We start from the raw sequence: 15,923 nt of genomic DNA, 5'->3' as shown, positions 1-15,923 counted from the left end.
CCCGACCCCCCTGGCTCCAAGCTCCTTTCAGGCAGTTCAGAGATCAGAAGGTCTCCCCTCAGCTCCTGTTCTCCAGCTGAACCCCCCAGGTCCCTCAGCCGCTCCATCACACTTGCGTCTCCACTCCGTCCTGCTGCCCCTCGGCCACAGCAAAGTCAGGCCCCAGCAGCCCAAAAACTGGACTGGGGAAGGAGGAGAACAGAGATGCAACCAGAAGCAAGTGCTTTTCCTCTGTGATTTTCTCTTCCAAGGGACAACTGTTCATAAACTCAGCATCCTTCAGTTCAAAAGACAAGCCCCACTGTTTCTCATCCAGAGTTTGGAGCAACAGCAGGAGACCCAGCCATTTAAAAGGAACATCCTTTCGTTAGTGAATACCCTAAAAAGAGCCATTTCCCAGACTGGCACATCTCTGGAGTTGAGCAGCACCAGCCTGCGAAGGGCCCAAGGAATCAAGGCTGTTCCAATGACAGCCTCCACAGTGACGGCAGACGTCACACGCCGAGACAAGTTTTGGCAGCGACCCCGATGCAGGGAGTGTGAGATCCCAGGGCACCCAGCACCAGGCAGGGACGGTGACTCACACTTAGAGACTTTGCAGAATGAGGGTCAGGCCGCATATTTTTTCCAAGGCAAGGACCCTGTCATTTATGCATTAAATGGCACATTTATTCTGCTATTCAGGAAGAAACCATAATTACAGTGGCCTCCAGTCTCCAGCTTTTTCAGTCTGTACTTAAAGAAAAAGCAAAAAAAGGACCAAAGCAAACAGCACTTGCACAAAAATCTCCGAACTGGCTTTTAGTTGCAGGACAAAAGCGGGGCGGCTGACGAACCGCGTCCCTTATTGTCCTGCCTATTTCTGTTTCGTAACAGCAGCCCGGCGCTGCTTTGGTGGAGATTTACAGAGAGGGTTTTTCCCCTCTCGAAAGCAATAATAGATGGGCAGCAGGAAACAGAAGAAATTAATGAACACAGTAATTATTCCCAAAGTTGCAAATAGCAATGATTGCTCACCCTGAGACAACTTTGGAAAACGAGATTAAAATGCTTAGGGGACATACTCTTGAAACTGCAGGTAACAGAACACATAAAATGTATTTACAGTATCTCACAGGGGACGTGTACTTTTATTCTGCTGAGGAATGTAGTATTTCACCCCTCATTACAGAGTTAAAAGGCTGTCCTAAAACAAACAACTTAACAAAGCATCTTTAATGGTAACCAGGTCTGGTTTCAGAAGGGCAGGCTTTGCACACCAAAGCGCAACAAGAAACACAACAAGCATCTGCAGGAACACCTAGCACACAAACAACATTAATAATCTATGCAAATAGCACCATTTAACACCCAGCAAAAAGGAGGCTGGAATGGGAGGTGGGTTTAATCAGACACTCTGCTGGAACTTCCCAGGAGGAGGAGAAAGAGGAGGAGGAAGGCAGACTCGCCTTCCCCAACTTCCTCGGTGCGGTGAAGCCGCGGCTGCCAGCGAACAGACTGCGCCTCCAGCACCCGCCAGCAGAAACAATTTGTCATGTGTCACATCAAATAAACCCTTTGGAGACCACTGCGCTCCCTGAAGCAGACGGCTGCCAAACTCCAAAGGAGAAGCGCAAGAAACCGGGCTGGCCGGTGTCAGCCCCGCGTGCTTACAAGACCAGCGCACCTTTCATTTCTGAACCACATCGGTACAACACAGCCTGTTCCTGTGCAGCGCTCCCTGTGAGACAGACGTCAACAATATCCATCATTAAAAGGAATTTGGTCTTCAAATCTCCACTCTGTGCTGAAGCTCCTCATAGTCAGGAACCTCATGTTCCTCATCCAGCGTCTCACTCGTCCTAGGGAGGCGTTGAGGACGCTGATGTTCGTCCAAATGTTACTGGTGCTGTAACGTGCTGCAATGGACTATCGTCTGCCTGAGCAAGCGCTCCTCCTCACGCTCTCACTATAAATTAATTCCCCAAAACTTGAATTACAGATTACATTTTTTTTTTTTCTTTTAAATAGTCCTAGAGCATTTTTGCCACTAAACCTGCTCTGGGCATATCTGCAAGATCTAATCGTGCCAGTCAGTACCATGAGGAACCCAAATCACCCGCCTGCTCCTGCAAAGACCAGGCTCAAGCACTTACTGTCTGCACAGGGGCAAACCCCTCAGCCCAGGGCTGAGCTGCTGGATCCAGATGTTCCAGGTGCCAATGTGCTTCATCTGGGGTCACCTGCCTGAGCCCCACCACGGCCAGGAAAACAATCCCATCCAAAGAATATGAGCAATGGTCCCAGAAAAGTTGGTCTGCCCAAGGTTCCTTGATGGGAAGCGTGAGCAGCCCCAGAAGAAGGTGAGAGCATCTCAAAGTGAGAGCAGACAGGAGAGGGGCTGGAGATCCAAAGAAAGGATAAGACAAGTAAGAGACACCATCTCAAGTCACCAAAAAGCAACGGCCTGCCCCAAAGCCCAGCAAGGGATCCTCAAGTGACACTACGTATCAACAAGGAGACAAAGAACAAAAGAAAAGGGAAAGTCTGGCAGCCTAAAGCGAGGAACAAGGGAAGAGCAAGTTAGCAGGCACAGGACATGACCTTGGTGTTGGCACTACCAGCACAAACCCCAGCTGCATGGGGTTTTTTTTGAGAACTTATTTAACGAGCATCTAACGCCTCATGACAAGTTATATTTAGACACTGTTTTAACTGTACCGGGACTCCGCTCCAGCCACAGGGACTGGCATCAAGCACAGGACACACGAGGAGAAACTTGTTTGCTGGGAGGTGCCAGAGCCTGGCCCAGGCTGCCCAGAGCGGGTGTGGAGTCTCCTGCTCTGAGACACTCAAACCGCCTGGACCCACCTGTGTGATCTGCTCTGTGACCCTGCGTGAGCAGGTGGGGCTGGGGATCTGCAGAGCTCCTGAAACCCAGCCAGACTGGGGTTCTGTGACACCATCTTGCCAGCCTTACTTGGTCAGGGTTGTTGTTTCCTACGAGGGTCTGGTCCAGCACAGGAAGCGCCATGAGCCGGTACGTGCAGCAGCAGGGCTGTAAAGCACTCGTGGTGCTGCTCTGCAGAGGGAGCAGAACACGGGCTGCGTTAAACCGAGACGGCGCGGAGGAGGAGGTGAGCAGACACCAGTCTGCCACTGACAGCAACGCTCCTCAGGCACTTACAGCTGCAGCGACGCAAGAGGCAGGCTCCTGCTTCCACCCCAGAGCCCTGTGCACGGTGAGCAGGGCAGGCGGCAGCGCGGCACGGCCAGCACGCACCAGGAGCCACTCGTGGTGGGTTAAACGGGGAAAGCTTCAGGCATCAATCAGGACACCGCTTGAACTCACATCTCTGAAGAAAGGACATGGGGTCATCCCCTGAGAAATTAACCTTTTTTTCAGTTCTCTGACTCACAGAGATTTCAGAGAGAAATCAAAGGGTTGTGGTGCTGCAGGAATCCTCACCAAATTCTGGTTATGTTTTTAAACAAAGCGAGTTTTCCCAAAACCTGGGAGAGAACAAAACCACTAGCCACCAGAAAGCAGCCGAACTCAAGGATCCTCCAGTCAGCGATGTTGCTCTGCTCCTCAAGCGATGCTCTGCGCAAACCCAAGCAAAGGAGCCCATTTACATCACCACCGCCGAATTGCTTCACCCCTAGAAAACTTGTACAAGTGCCACGCTAGTGAGTGGCCATTATGATTTCCAACAGCCTCCCGCTGACGCTCAGCCTGCCCAAGCTCCTCTGCATACATTTTGTACTTGATTACCCCACGCTTGCTGGAAGAAACGGAACAGAACACTTTCAAGAGCCACTTGCTTATTTCTGATTCAGGTACAACAACGTTGGATGCAACAACATTCTTACCTCCCAGCGGCAGCGCAAACCACATCCAGTCACCGGAGAGCGGCGTTTTCCACCAAAGGAACGAGAACCTCACACCCAGCCCTTGGGTTTTGTAACCCTCACAATGACCCATCTCTACAAGCCGTAATGTAACTCAATATTCCAAACTAAGTCCGGAGCTTGCAGCAGAACCCAGCTCACCCAAGGCTCCAGGTGCAAATTTTCCATAGCGTACCAGTTTATTTTGTGGGCAGGATGACATCAAGAAAATTAACTACGAGTAAAAAGAAAAAAACTCCCCCTAAATTGCGTAACTGCACTAAAGCTGCAATGGTGAGCAGGCCAAGTGCATTTGAAGGGCTATACATTTTCACTTCCAGAGCCCTGGAAAAGAAAACGGAATGACTGTGCTGTATCCATAGCACCCACCATTTGTTATTGTCTGTCTATTGATGCTTACTTGAAGAACAGAATTTAATTAAACCCCACAGTACTGCACAGCCTGCCTTAGAAATACGCCTGCATTAGCAGATCATTACAGAAAATGAAATACGGCTTCATATCGTATTTTTCAAATAAGGTCCTAAAACATTTACAAATTAAATAATACTCTTGCAGAAAGAAATTAAGAGATACAGCGTTTAGCAAGGGCCAAGAGATGTTTGCAAACACGATCTGAAACGAGAGGCGGAGGTGACGAGGCAGAGGGGTGCCGGAGGCTCTTCCAGACCGTGTCCATGTGGCTCTCCGTGTACCAGGAAGGGGAGGAAAAGCGAGCACGGAGGGCAGCGTTCCCGCAGCCCCACGGAGGTTTCGGCACGAGCCCAGGGGTGTCCGGGGTGCACTGGCACAGTGCGACAAGCCAGGGACGTGCCTGCGCTCCCTGGCATTTGGGAGAGCTCAACGCATCCTTCGGAACCCCGGCCGGAGCCGGACCTGTCACCGGGCAGGAAACTCATGCAAGCGACTCAGTGCAGGGAAAATCTGGACTCTCAACGGGTAGAAAAGAGATGCAGAAAGGTGCTCTCGCAGCAGGATGAGAAATATTGTGCTAATATTTACAAGGAGGGGAAAAACAAAGGGAGCTTTGGTTTCTCAGGCTAAGTACAAGCAGGTTCGTGAGTCGGCGCTGGTCACAGCAACAATGCCTGATGCTGAGCAAAGCGAAGAGCATGTTAAAAAGCAAGTGAATATTATATGAGCCTCACAGCTCAGGCCTGAAGAGATCCAAGATTTATCTTTTCCTTAATAGCATCTGGGGTGACACCAAGTGTTCATTGACAAATTATTTACTCAGAGGAATCATTTTCCCTAAACAAGTGTCACTCGTCACCGCATCCTTCTTCATGGGCACATGGAAACAACTGGGCCCCGCGGTTCCTACAGCCCCATCTCCATGGCAATGCACCAAAGGTACCGACCGGAGCACCAGGACAAAAAGGCTGAAGATGGCAGAGCCCTCAGCAGCGTGAGCCCCGGAGCACAGCGGGCAGGGCTGTCACAAGCAGCACAGCAGCCAGCCCACAAGCAGGCTGGAAATCACACGGCCCCGGGCTGGTTGGGCTGCAGGACCCCTGTAGATCCCCAGCCCAGCGCTGCTCACACAGGGTCACAGAGCAGATCACACAGGTGGGTCCATGGGGTTTGAATGTCTCAGAGAAGGAGACTCCACACCCGCTCTGGGCAGCCTGGGCCAGGCTCTGGCACCTCCTAGCAAAGACGTTTCTCCTCATGTTCAGATGGACCCTCCTGTGTTTCAGTCTGTGCCCGTTGCCCCTCACCCTGGCGTTGGGCACTACTGGACAGTCTGGTCCATCCTCTGACACCCACCCTGAGCTATTGATCCCATTGATCACATCCCTCTCAGCTTCTCTTCTCCAGCTCAACAGCCCCAGCTCTCTCAGTGTCTCCTCATCACAAAGATGCTCCAGACCCCTCATGATCTTCATGGCCACCGCTGGACTCCCTCCAGTAATTCCTTGTTCTTCTTCAACTGGGGAGCCCAGCACTGGACCCACAACTGCAGACGTGGCCTCCCCAGGGCAGAGCAGAGGGGCAGGAACAGCCTCCCTGACCTGCTGCTCACACTCTTCCTCATGCACCCCAGGTACCATTGGCCTCTTGGCCACAGGGCACATCGGTGACTCGCGGCCAACCTGTTGTCCCCCAGAACTCCCAGGTCCCTCGGCAGAGCTGCTTTCAGCAGGTCACCCCAACCTGTGCTGGTGCCGGGGGTCGCTCCTCCCCAGCTGCAGGACCCTGCACGTGCCCTGATTGAACTCCACCAGGTTCTTCTCTGCCAGGTCTCTGGATGGCAGCGCAGCCCGTGGTGTGTCAGCCCACCCTCCCAGTTTGGGATCATCAGCAAACCGGCTGAGGGTGCAAACCGTATGTTCATCCAGGTCATTGATGAACAGGTCGAACAGGACTGGACCCAATGCTGACCCTGGGGAACCCCACTGACTACAGGCCTCCAACAGACTCTGCACATTGATCATGAAGAAGAAAACCTTGCAAGGGCACTTCTGGATCCATTTTACAGGAAGACGATAAAAGGGATCAGCAACCGACAGCCGAATTCCCGGAGGTCCCGCTGAGCTCTCATCAGCATATGAATATATTATTTGGAGGAAACACGTTCCGCCTGGCATATAATCATTGAAAGCTGTCACCTTCTAGCCAAAGCGGGGCTTCCTCTGCCCAAAGGATCCTTCTCTGCGAATCACGGACCCCTCACCAACGTCACATTGCAAAATTCAAATGAACAGCTGCGGCAAGGAGCGACCCACGGTGCATCACATTACTGGTTCCACAAGAATAATGAGCACTGGGACCACGAGACACTACACAGCACATAGCGAGGGTGGGTAAAACCCACCAGAATAGAGAAGATGCAGCCCAGGATCCTTCCTAAAGGAAAAATACGGTGGCAGAGGGACATGTGGATGTGAAACAGCTGGCACAGAGAACATTGCACTGGGGATGGAGACTCCATGCTCACCTACAGCTCGCCAGCACGATTCACCTCTGAACACACTGAAGGTTTAAAGCAGAGCGGACCGCTGCCCCCAGCCTGCTGGAGGAAATAAAGGGAACGGGATGCCCAACAAGGATGAAACGGTGCAGCCCAAGCACCTCCGAATGCGCCCTGATTCTGCAGTTCAAGGTTAAACATCCCACTCGCACTAATTTCAGAGCCTGTCTCTCTCAAAAGCCACGCCACGTAATTAGAATCATTATAACTATTATTAGACTGTAATATTATTATAGCATTTTTGCTACATTTGACATCTGTTGGCTGATAGATTAACTGGTACATAAGAAATAATTGCACTTAGATTTCTTGCAAATGAGGACCAACGTGAAAGGTATTAAAGCATTCTGTGTTGAAAATGTTGATTTTATGGAAGTACGCTTGAAATAAAAATTCTAATTTTAACAGCTAAACCTTTAAAGAAACTATTTGGGTTTAAAGTTGGCAGTGGTTAAAAAAACCCTTTTTTCTTTAGATGCTTAAAGGGATATACCTGGCTTGGTATCTCCTTCAGATCAACATCTGCATCTTCTTCCCACCTACCCTGGTGACCCAGAGGTTTCTAAATCATCCTTCCATCCTCGTCCTCCCCCTGCAGCAGGCTTTCAAATTATTTGGGCAAAGAGTCCGACTGTGCAGAGAACCGGTATAATCAGGACTGTCACAACCTGCTCACCGAAGATCCTACAGAATTATCAGCAAACAGACATCCAGAACAAGACACAGCTCCTTGCATCCCACAGAGACCAAAAGGCTTTGCAAACTGGCCTCGGGATGCAATTTATCCACCCCCATAATCCAGAGTGGAACGCAACCTTTCTATCAGTGTTTAGCAACAGCATGCAGGCCCTGGGGAGATATAACGAATAATCCAACAGAAACCACGGGAATGCTTCAGGGAGGCTGAATTTTCTCCCCTGGAACTGAAATTTGGTCAGGGCGCCCAGTCCTGAGGAACCCTGTGCGGTCCTTGAATTCAGCGAGGCCCAAATTCCACCCCACAGTTCCAGCAACGTGCAAAGAAAGATGTTATAGCGGGGGGGGTCGCACTTCAGAAAAGGACGAACCTCTTACAATTCAAAAAGCTGAACAGAGCAGCTCGGTACTTACAGAACCCTGGGGCGGTCAGAGCTGGTCCTGTTGGCAGGTTTTCATCCAGTTAAATGTATTCCAGTTAAAGTAACTCCTCTTCCTTACACCTCTTTGCGTTGAGCCTTGGTAGAACGGGGTATCCTGTAGCCGCTCCCACCGCGACACACTGTTTAGGGATAGAAATGAGCATGATTCATTTTTCCAGAGCAAGATATCCCCCCCCGCCCCGCAGAACAGAGAAACCACACAAGGAACTTGGAATTGCTTGAGGAGAAAAATGTATTTTTACTGCTTCAGTCACATACAGACAAGTTTAACTCTCATTGAGGACAGGAGTAGTGAGGACACACCGGACACCGATTCCCCACACGGACCCCTCTGCTACCAAAGCTGACACCTGGGGAGCAACGGGTGGAAATCAGGGAGCACTGAGAGGAACTCGGACTAACTGAGCTCACCTTAACGAGGCACAGTGCTCATTACTAAATATGGGCGCTCAGAGCCGAGTCCAGGTCTGCTTCTGTTCATCCTTTTCATTAACGGCCTGAACAAAGTACTTTTACAAAACCCAAGGGGACGCCCAGCAGCTAAGAGCTGGGAGCACTCCAGAGATCACGCTCAGAATTGATAAACTGAAGAAAAGTTCCCAAAACAAACACAAATCAATAAAAAGCAAGGAAAACAATGCAAAGAACTGCACTTGGAGACAGCAAAAACAAAGACCAAGCGCACAAACACAGCACGGGGGAAATCGCTCTGGAGAGAGAGGTAATGCCGAGGAAAATCGGGGACTGGACTAAAACCATGATGAGTGTCAGTGCTGGGACAGCACAGCTCCAGTTCCAGAGAGCTAAACACTCCGTGATTCAAAAACACCAAGTTCCTGACTCAGGGCTGGAGGGCCATGCTCCGTGATGGGCACAGCCCCTGAGAAAGCCCAGACAAACTGGAGCACCTGGCAGAGCCCTCAGCGCTGTAAAACACGCAGCCCGTCCTCCAGCATCATTAGTAACATTTAACAGCTCATTACAAGAATCACAGAATCATTTTGGTTGGAAAAGCCCCTCAGGATCATGGAGTCCAACCATAACCCCCCCCAGCACTGCCCCATGTCCTGAGAACCTCATGTCCGTCTGTCCAGCCCTCCAGGGATGGTGACTCCAGCACTGCCCTGGGCAGCCTGTTCCAATGCCCCACAGCCCTTTGGGGAAGAAATTGTTGCCACATCCAACCTCAACCTCCCCTGGTGCAACTTGAGGCCGTTTCCTCTGCTCCTGGCGCTTGTTCCTGGGGAGCAGAGCCCGACCCCCCTGGCTCCAAGCTCCTTTCAGGCAGTTCAGAGATCAGAAGGTCTCCCCTCAGCTCCTGTTCTCCAGCTGAACCCCCAGGTCCCTCAGCCGCTCCATCACACTTGTGCTCCAGCCCCTCAGAACCAGCCCTTGGGCTCCCCATTCTGTGAAAGCAAGAGACAAAGCAACTCACTGAATTTGCTGCAAGGATGAGTTAGATGAGGCACCAGGCTCTCCTAGACCAGTATTTCAAGCCCCAGAGGGAACTCAGCCCCATTCCCATCTGCACCAACAACCACCGCTGCCCAGCCCAGAGCTGCATCTCTCACCTGGCCCAGGACAGGGGCACAGACGAGGAGACTTTACCAGCCCCAAGGTTTGTTTTAACACCCTCCACCTGGCCACTCCTACACCTCGACAGCAGCGAGCTAAATTAACAGCCTTCTCTCCCCCAAAATACAACGGAGTTCCTTGTCCTGACAAAAGGGCACCCACACAGCAACATGGCACAAGCACAGCCCAAAGCCATTCCATCCATGTCCTCATTACCTTCCATAAACTAAGCTCTTCAGCTTAATTTGCCACCAAGCAACAACAGGCTCTTCATGCACAGCAGGATGAGAAATGCCAAGCTGGGCTGCTCAAAAGGAAGGCAAAAGTTTCCCTCCTCCCTTCAGACCCCCAAACAGCCCCACCAATCTGGGCGATGTGCTGCAACCCATAAAGATCATCACCTCCCTGCCCCAGCAGAACAATTTGGGGGCTGATTGCTGAACGCAATGGCAATCATCAAAACAAGGTGTTTCAAATCAGGTGAGAGCAGCTGTGCCAGCACAGCTGACGCCAAACACACACAGCTGCACCGAACCCCGACCCACGGCTCCATAGGAAACCCAGCCAGGGGGCAAGAGCTACGACTGATGCAAAAGCAGCGTTGAACTTACAGGAATGTTTAAGATTTCCCAGTGACTCGAGTGGATTTTATATATATATATATATATATATATATATATATATATATATATTTAATTTTTTTGAGTCAGAGCTTTAGGAGCGAGCTGCCTAACAAACCACAGCCAGGAGCAATTAGCCGAAGCCTTCGTTAGCACACGCCAGCTCCTTCCACGGGGCTGCTTCCCAGAACATCCCCAGTGTTGTGTCATTTTTCACTTTAGGTGCTAAGAATACCTACGTGTTAATAAAAAAATAATAACTAGCTTTACGGGGAGCTTAATCAACAAAGCACTCAACAAATCTTAATTAAAGCTGATTCACCTCCTTCACAAGCAGCAAGTTAAACATCGTTTCTCAGAGGGGAAAGCTGAGCAGTAAGAGAGATGAGGTGGGTTATAAAAGCCACAGAGGGAGCTGAGAGGATTAACACATAGAAAGGCTGACTATTATCCCTAAATTTATCCCAATAATCCCCTGCCTGCCAAATTCATGGGTTACAGACGACATGCTTTCAATCACACCTGCCCAGCTTGACCACAGCTTCCAGGTAGAGCAGGAGAGGTTTTGAGGATGCTGGAGAGCGTTTCAGGTGTATAATGCTCAACTGGAAGAAAGGAGAAGGTGCAGCGGTAGCACCAGCGCTGGTCCTGCTGTGTTTTAGGGCACAGATGTCAAAATCATCTTCATCAGGGGCCGCGCCGGCCTCCCGGTTGCTTTCAAAGGGCCGAATGGCCCTTTGAAAGCAACCGGGAGGCCGACGCGGCCCCTGGTGATGAGTTTGCCAACCCTGGTTTAGGGGATGGTGTTGTGGGTCCAAGAGATGTTCTGACAACTTAATTGCCAGTTTCCAGCTTGTTTCTTTAAAAGGAGCGTATTTGGATCCCTTCAAATCTAGAAAACATGTGGTCACACAGCTGGCAGAGCCCACAGCGCTCACCTCCGTTAAACTGCACGTCTACACCAAAGTTTCTGCGGTAAGATTTGGGATGTTTCCACCACGGAAACACCTTGGAGGCTGCTGAAAGATCCCAACGCGTTCCGGGCTGGTCATTTTAAGGCAGTTTGGAGAAAGAAAGGGAGAATGAAAGAAGTTCATCCCCTAATAATGCTGCTCCCAGGGCACTGGTGAATGCAAGAGGATCACAGAGCAGAAACGCTGCGGCAGCGCGGTCAGTAAACAACACGGTGTCATCAGCTTCTAACACTGCAGGGACTTATCTGCACTTGGAATGTTCCTATCGGGGCTGGAGGAGCCTCCTCCCGCAAACAGAAACCAACAGCAGCACCAGTACGGAGTAAACCGCTTTGGCGAGCAAATTAAACACATCGGCAAAGGCAGACTTTCCGCCTCTAAGCCGTATGCGTACTAGGTTAGTTCTATCAGCAAAACACTGTTAAATAAATAACGTGCCTCTAAGAAAACACAGCTACAGAACTCGTAAGTGTAAACCCCGGCCGTCTTGAGAGGCGGGTGGTGTTGATTATTTGTCAAAGATTACTTCTAACGCAAGTGTTAGTCAACCACTGAAGTTAAACATTTTAAGGCAATATTCCAAATAGTGTTTATGTGCAGAATCCCCCTTGCTCAGTTTTCACCCTCTGGTTTTGTGAAACATGTAATTTCACTAGTTCACAGGCAGGAGAGCCGTATGCAAGTTTGTACCAAAACTATTAAAGTTTTAAAATTCAGGCCTCACATTACTGAGTGCCTACGCTGAAGAAAAAATCCATTTTAATGGCCCAGAGCTACACCAGCGGCACCAGGACACTTCTACTGCAGCACCCCAGGTGCAAGTGGGGACTGAGGTCCCCAACCCACCTGCTGCTCAAGGCTGAATCCAAACTGTTCTTGTTTTCCACAGAATCCCAGAATGTCAGGGACCTGGAAGGGACCTGGAAAGCTCATCCAGTGCAATCCCCCCATGGAGCAGGAACACCCAGATGAGGTTACACAGGAAGGTGTCCAGGCGGGTTGGAATGTCTGCACAGAAGGAGACTCCACAACCCCCCTGGGCAGCCTGGGCCAGGCTCTGCCACCCTCACCGGGAACAAGTTTCTTCTCAAATTTAAGTGGAACCTCCTGTGTTCCAGTTCGCACCCATTGCCCCTTGTCCTGTCACTGGTTGTCACCAGAAGAGCCTGGCTCCATCCTCCTGACACTCCCCCTTTCCATATTGATCCCCAGGAATGAGTCCCCCCTCAGTCTCCTCTTGTCCAGCTCCAGAGCCCCAGCTCCCTCAGCCTTTCCTCACACGGGAGATGCTCCACTCCCTTCAGCATCTTGGTGGCTGCGCTGGACTCTCTCCAGCAGTTCCCTGTCCTGCTGGAACTGAGGGGCCACAGCTGGACACAATATTCCAGGTGTGGTCTCCCCAGGGCAGAGTAGAGGGGCAGGAGAACCTCTCTGACCTACTGACCACCCCCTTCTAACCCACCCCAGGTACCATTGGCTTCCTGGCCACAAGGGCCCAGTGCTGGCTCATGGTCACCCTGCTGTCCCCAGGACCCCCCGGTCCCTTTCCCCTACACTGCTCTCTAATAGGTCATTCCCCAACTTACACTGGAACCTGGGGTTGTTGAGTTTGTGTCTAAACCCTCCAGTGCAGGGGCTCCTGCCCGGGCTCCCCGCCCCACGCTCTGCAGGCAGGTGCCACCCCAGGGCCTTCACTTTCGGTCACTTCCAGCACGCAACAGCTGCCGTGCCGAGGCAGCCCGGGCCTCCGGAGCCGCACAACCGCCGCTATCCCGCCCCAGGAGCAGCCGCGGGCCCAGCGCCCTCACAGCCGGGGCAGGCCCGGCCGGGCCCGCCGAGGCCTCACGCAGGGTCGCCTCACCGAGGGCCCCCGCAGGACACACAGCCCCGCAAGGCCCGTGCGGCCCCAGCCCCGACCGGGCCCAACTCCGGCAGCCCCGGCCCGTCCCCACTCACCGCTCCGCACCGCGCACACGCGGCTCCGCCCCGCGCTCTCCCCGCCCCGCTGCCCGGTAGGCAGCTCCGCCCATCCTGTCCCGGCCGGGCCGCCGGTCCCCGAGCGGAGCAGCCGGGAATGGACGGGTGTCCCAGAGCCGCCCCCGCTGTGCTCAAATGACAGTCACAATGTCAGGGGTTGAAGGGCCCTGGAAAGCTCATGCAGTGCAATCCCCCCATGGAGCAGGAACACCCAGATGAGGTTACACAGGAAGGTGTCCAGGCGGGTTGGAATGTCTGCACAGAAGGAGACTCCACAACCCCCTGGGCAGCCTGGGCCAGGCTCTGACACCCTCACCAGGAACAAGGTTCTTCTCATATTCAAGTGGAACCTCCTGTGTTCCAGTTTGCACCCATTGCCCCTTGTTCTGTCACTAGTTGTCACCAGAAGAGCCTGGCTCCATCCTCCTGACACTGCCCCTTTCCATATTGATCCCCAGGAATGAGTCCCCCCTCAGTCTCCTCTTGTCCAGCTCCAGAGCCCCAGCTCCCTCAGCCTTTCCTCACACGGGAGATGCTCCACTCCCTTCAGCATCTTGGTGGCTGCGCTGGACTCTCTCCAGCAGTTCCCTGTCCTGCTGGAACTGAGGGGCCACAACTGGACACAATATTCCAGGTGTGGTCTCCCCAGGGCAGAGCAGAGGGGCAGGAGAACCTCTCTGACCTACTGACCACCCCCTTCTAACCCACCCCAGGTACCATTGGCTTCCTGGCCACAAGGGCCCAGTGCTGGCTCATGGTCATAAAAACAGCCTGTCTTGCACAGCGGACGCTGCAGAACAATTCACACGGACGCACAGGCACAGAGTTCTTGTCAGCAGCGAGAGCTGAGCCAGGCTGAGCTCACTTTTATTAACAGCTCTCAATTTACAGGTTTACAGATATGGGCCTGAACCAAGAGGTTAGGGTGTTTTTTTCAAAAAATGTTATCCCAGATGTAAGGAACGTTTAACAAAGAACAGTTGTTTTTACATCACTGAGGACCTGGCGCCTGAGCCCAGCAGGGGGAAGGACAGAGAGACATCAGACTATGGATCCTTAATGTAAAACAGTCTCTTCCTGGAATACATACTGACACCTGTACATACCTCTATTTACAAGTTAATTTAGAGGGAAGTGTAGCCAAAGTACCAGGAATCCATATCTTAAATAGATTGATAAGGGGAAGGGCATTGTATGCATCGGGTGGTCTGTAAACCCTGCAGTACCAACCAATGGGGAACAGTGAGGGAAACTGCGGCCGGGATTTTGGGGGGATATAAGCAGGGGCTTTTTGCCCTGTTATATGTGCCAATCTTTAGGTAGAACACCCAGTCTTGCAAAATGGTTATTAAAACATGCTTTGCCGAGAGATCTTGCCTGGGCCTATTATATTTTCGAAATAATTGTTTCCTACACCAAACGAACCACACTCATGTTGTGACTGTTTGCAGTCACGTTCCCATGCATATCTTGTGGGTGGTGTTCAGCCCACTCATTCACACGCCCAAGCCCAACGTTCACACGTCATACATACGGGGGCGGTTTTCTGGCCCGAGATACGTTCTCACTGGCCTGGGCTATCACTCCTTACACTCATGCTTCTGTATAACCTGTCCAAGGCCCTTTAGCTGAACTGCACATCCTGCTGTTCCCACCGACACCAGCCCCGCCGAGGCAGCGCAAACCCAGTCACCCTGTGGAAGCCGCTGACCGACTGCTGGTTTTGCCTTCCAATGTTGGTTTTAGGGAAAAAGGATAAGATCAGCGGCTTTCCCAAACAACATCTGCTTTCTTTCAGGGTGGCCTTATGCCACGGACTCCAAGCACCAGGACCTTCGCTCTTTGTGTGTCGTCACTGGGGCTATTGAGGAACCACGGGGGTCGTAGAATCACAGAATCATTCGGTTGGAAAAGCCCCTCAAGATCACTGAGTCCAACCATAACCCACCCTGGCACTGCCCCATGTCCTGAGAACCTCATGTCCGTCTGTCCAACCCTCCAGGGATGGTGACTCCAGCACTGCCCTGGGCAGCCTGTTCCAATGCCCCACAGCCCTTTGGGGAAGAAATTGTTCCAATATCCATATTCGCAAGGTTCATGAGATGCTGTTGGCCTCACAACCATTCCCTGCCACTGGCTGCTTCAGCACCCCCTTGTTTTTCACACGTTTTGGGGGAGGTAGTGAAGTTTCAGGTAAACACACAGGTGTTAATTCACAGCTCTGTCACCCAGTGTCCCTGGACCGTGCTGAGGGAGAGGTGAGAAAATGAGAGCACAGGGCACAGGTACCAAGTCCCCTCCGCATCATTAGCTTGCAGCACCGTGCTGATTAAAACCAGCTGCCAAAGCATTTCTCACCCTTGTCCTGGCCGGTGACCGAGTGGTGGCACTGCAGAAATGACAGCAAGCCACAGCCATGGGCTGAGCAGCCCTCCTCCCCACCAGGTCTGCACTGTGCGCCGGGCAGCGCCCAAAATAACCCCCGCCAGCCCCAAAATTAAACCCACTGTGTTGAATGAGCCAGTGAAGGATGCTCGGTGACAGCAAGGAAGAGCTGATGGCACGGTGTGAGGTGACCGGCGGGATGCTGTGTGCCCGCCCTGACCCCAGGGCTGGCGTCCCCTCACCCATGGACCGAGCCAGCACCCGCAAAGATCCTAGAGACAGGAGATAGACTGTAAGCAAATCCCAGCTTTAATTTCCAGTAAACAGAGTGTTTTCAGTCTTTTCAGGTTCAGCATAAGCACCTCAATACCAAGACCCAGAAGCAAAG

The 15,923-nt window shown here is 52.0% G+C and overlaps 1 protein-coding gene across 3 annotated transcripts in view; it reads right to left on the bottom strand.

Annotated features, from left to right (window-relative positions):
- Positions 1 to 13,272, bottom strand: part of SIL1 (SIL1 nucleotide exchange factor) — a 102,834-nt gene extending 89,562 nt beyond the window's left edge. The window contains exons 1-2 of one of the 3 annotated variants that reach the window (XM_065030374.1): positions 13,130 to 13,272; positions 7,976 to 8,123 (exon numbers count right to left, since the gene is read on the bottom strand). The gene's annotated coding sequence lies outside the window, so the exon portion shown is untranslated. The other 2 variants (XM_065030373.1, XM_065030375.1) reach the window with 2 other exon arrangements.
- Positions 13,273 to 15,923: the final 2,651 nt, after the last annotated feature.

This window comes from Columba livia, chromosome 14 (genome assembly GCF_036013475.1).
Source record: "Columba livia isolate bColLiv1 breed racing homer chromosome 14, bColLiv1.pat.W.v2, whole genome shotgun sequence".
NCBI classification, from domain to species: Eukaryota; Metazoa; Chordata; class Aves; order Columbiformes; family Columbidae; genus Columba; species Columba livia.
Note: the sequence above shows the minus strand (reverse complement) of the source record. Positions and strands in the feature narration are given on the sequence as shown.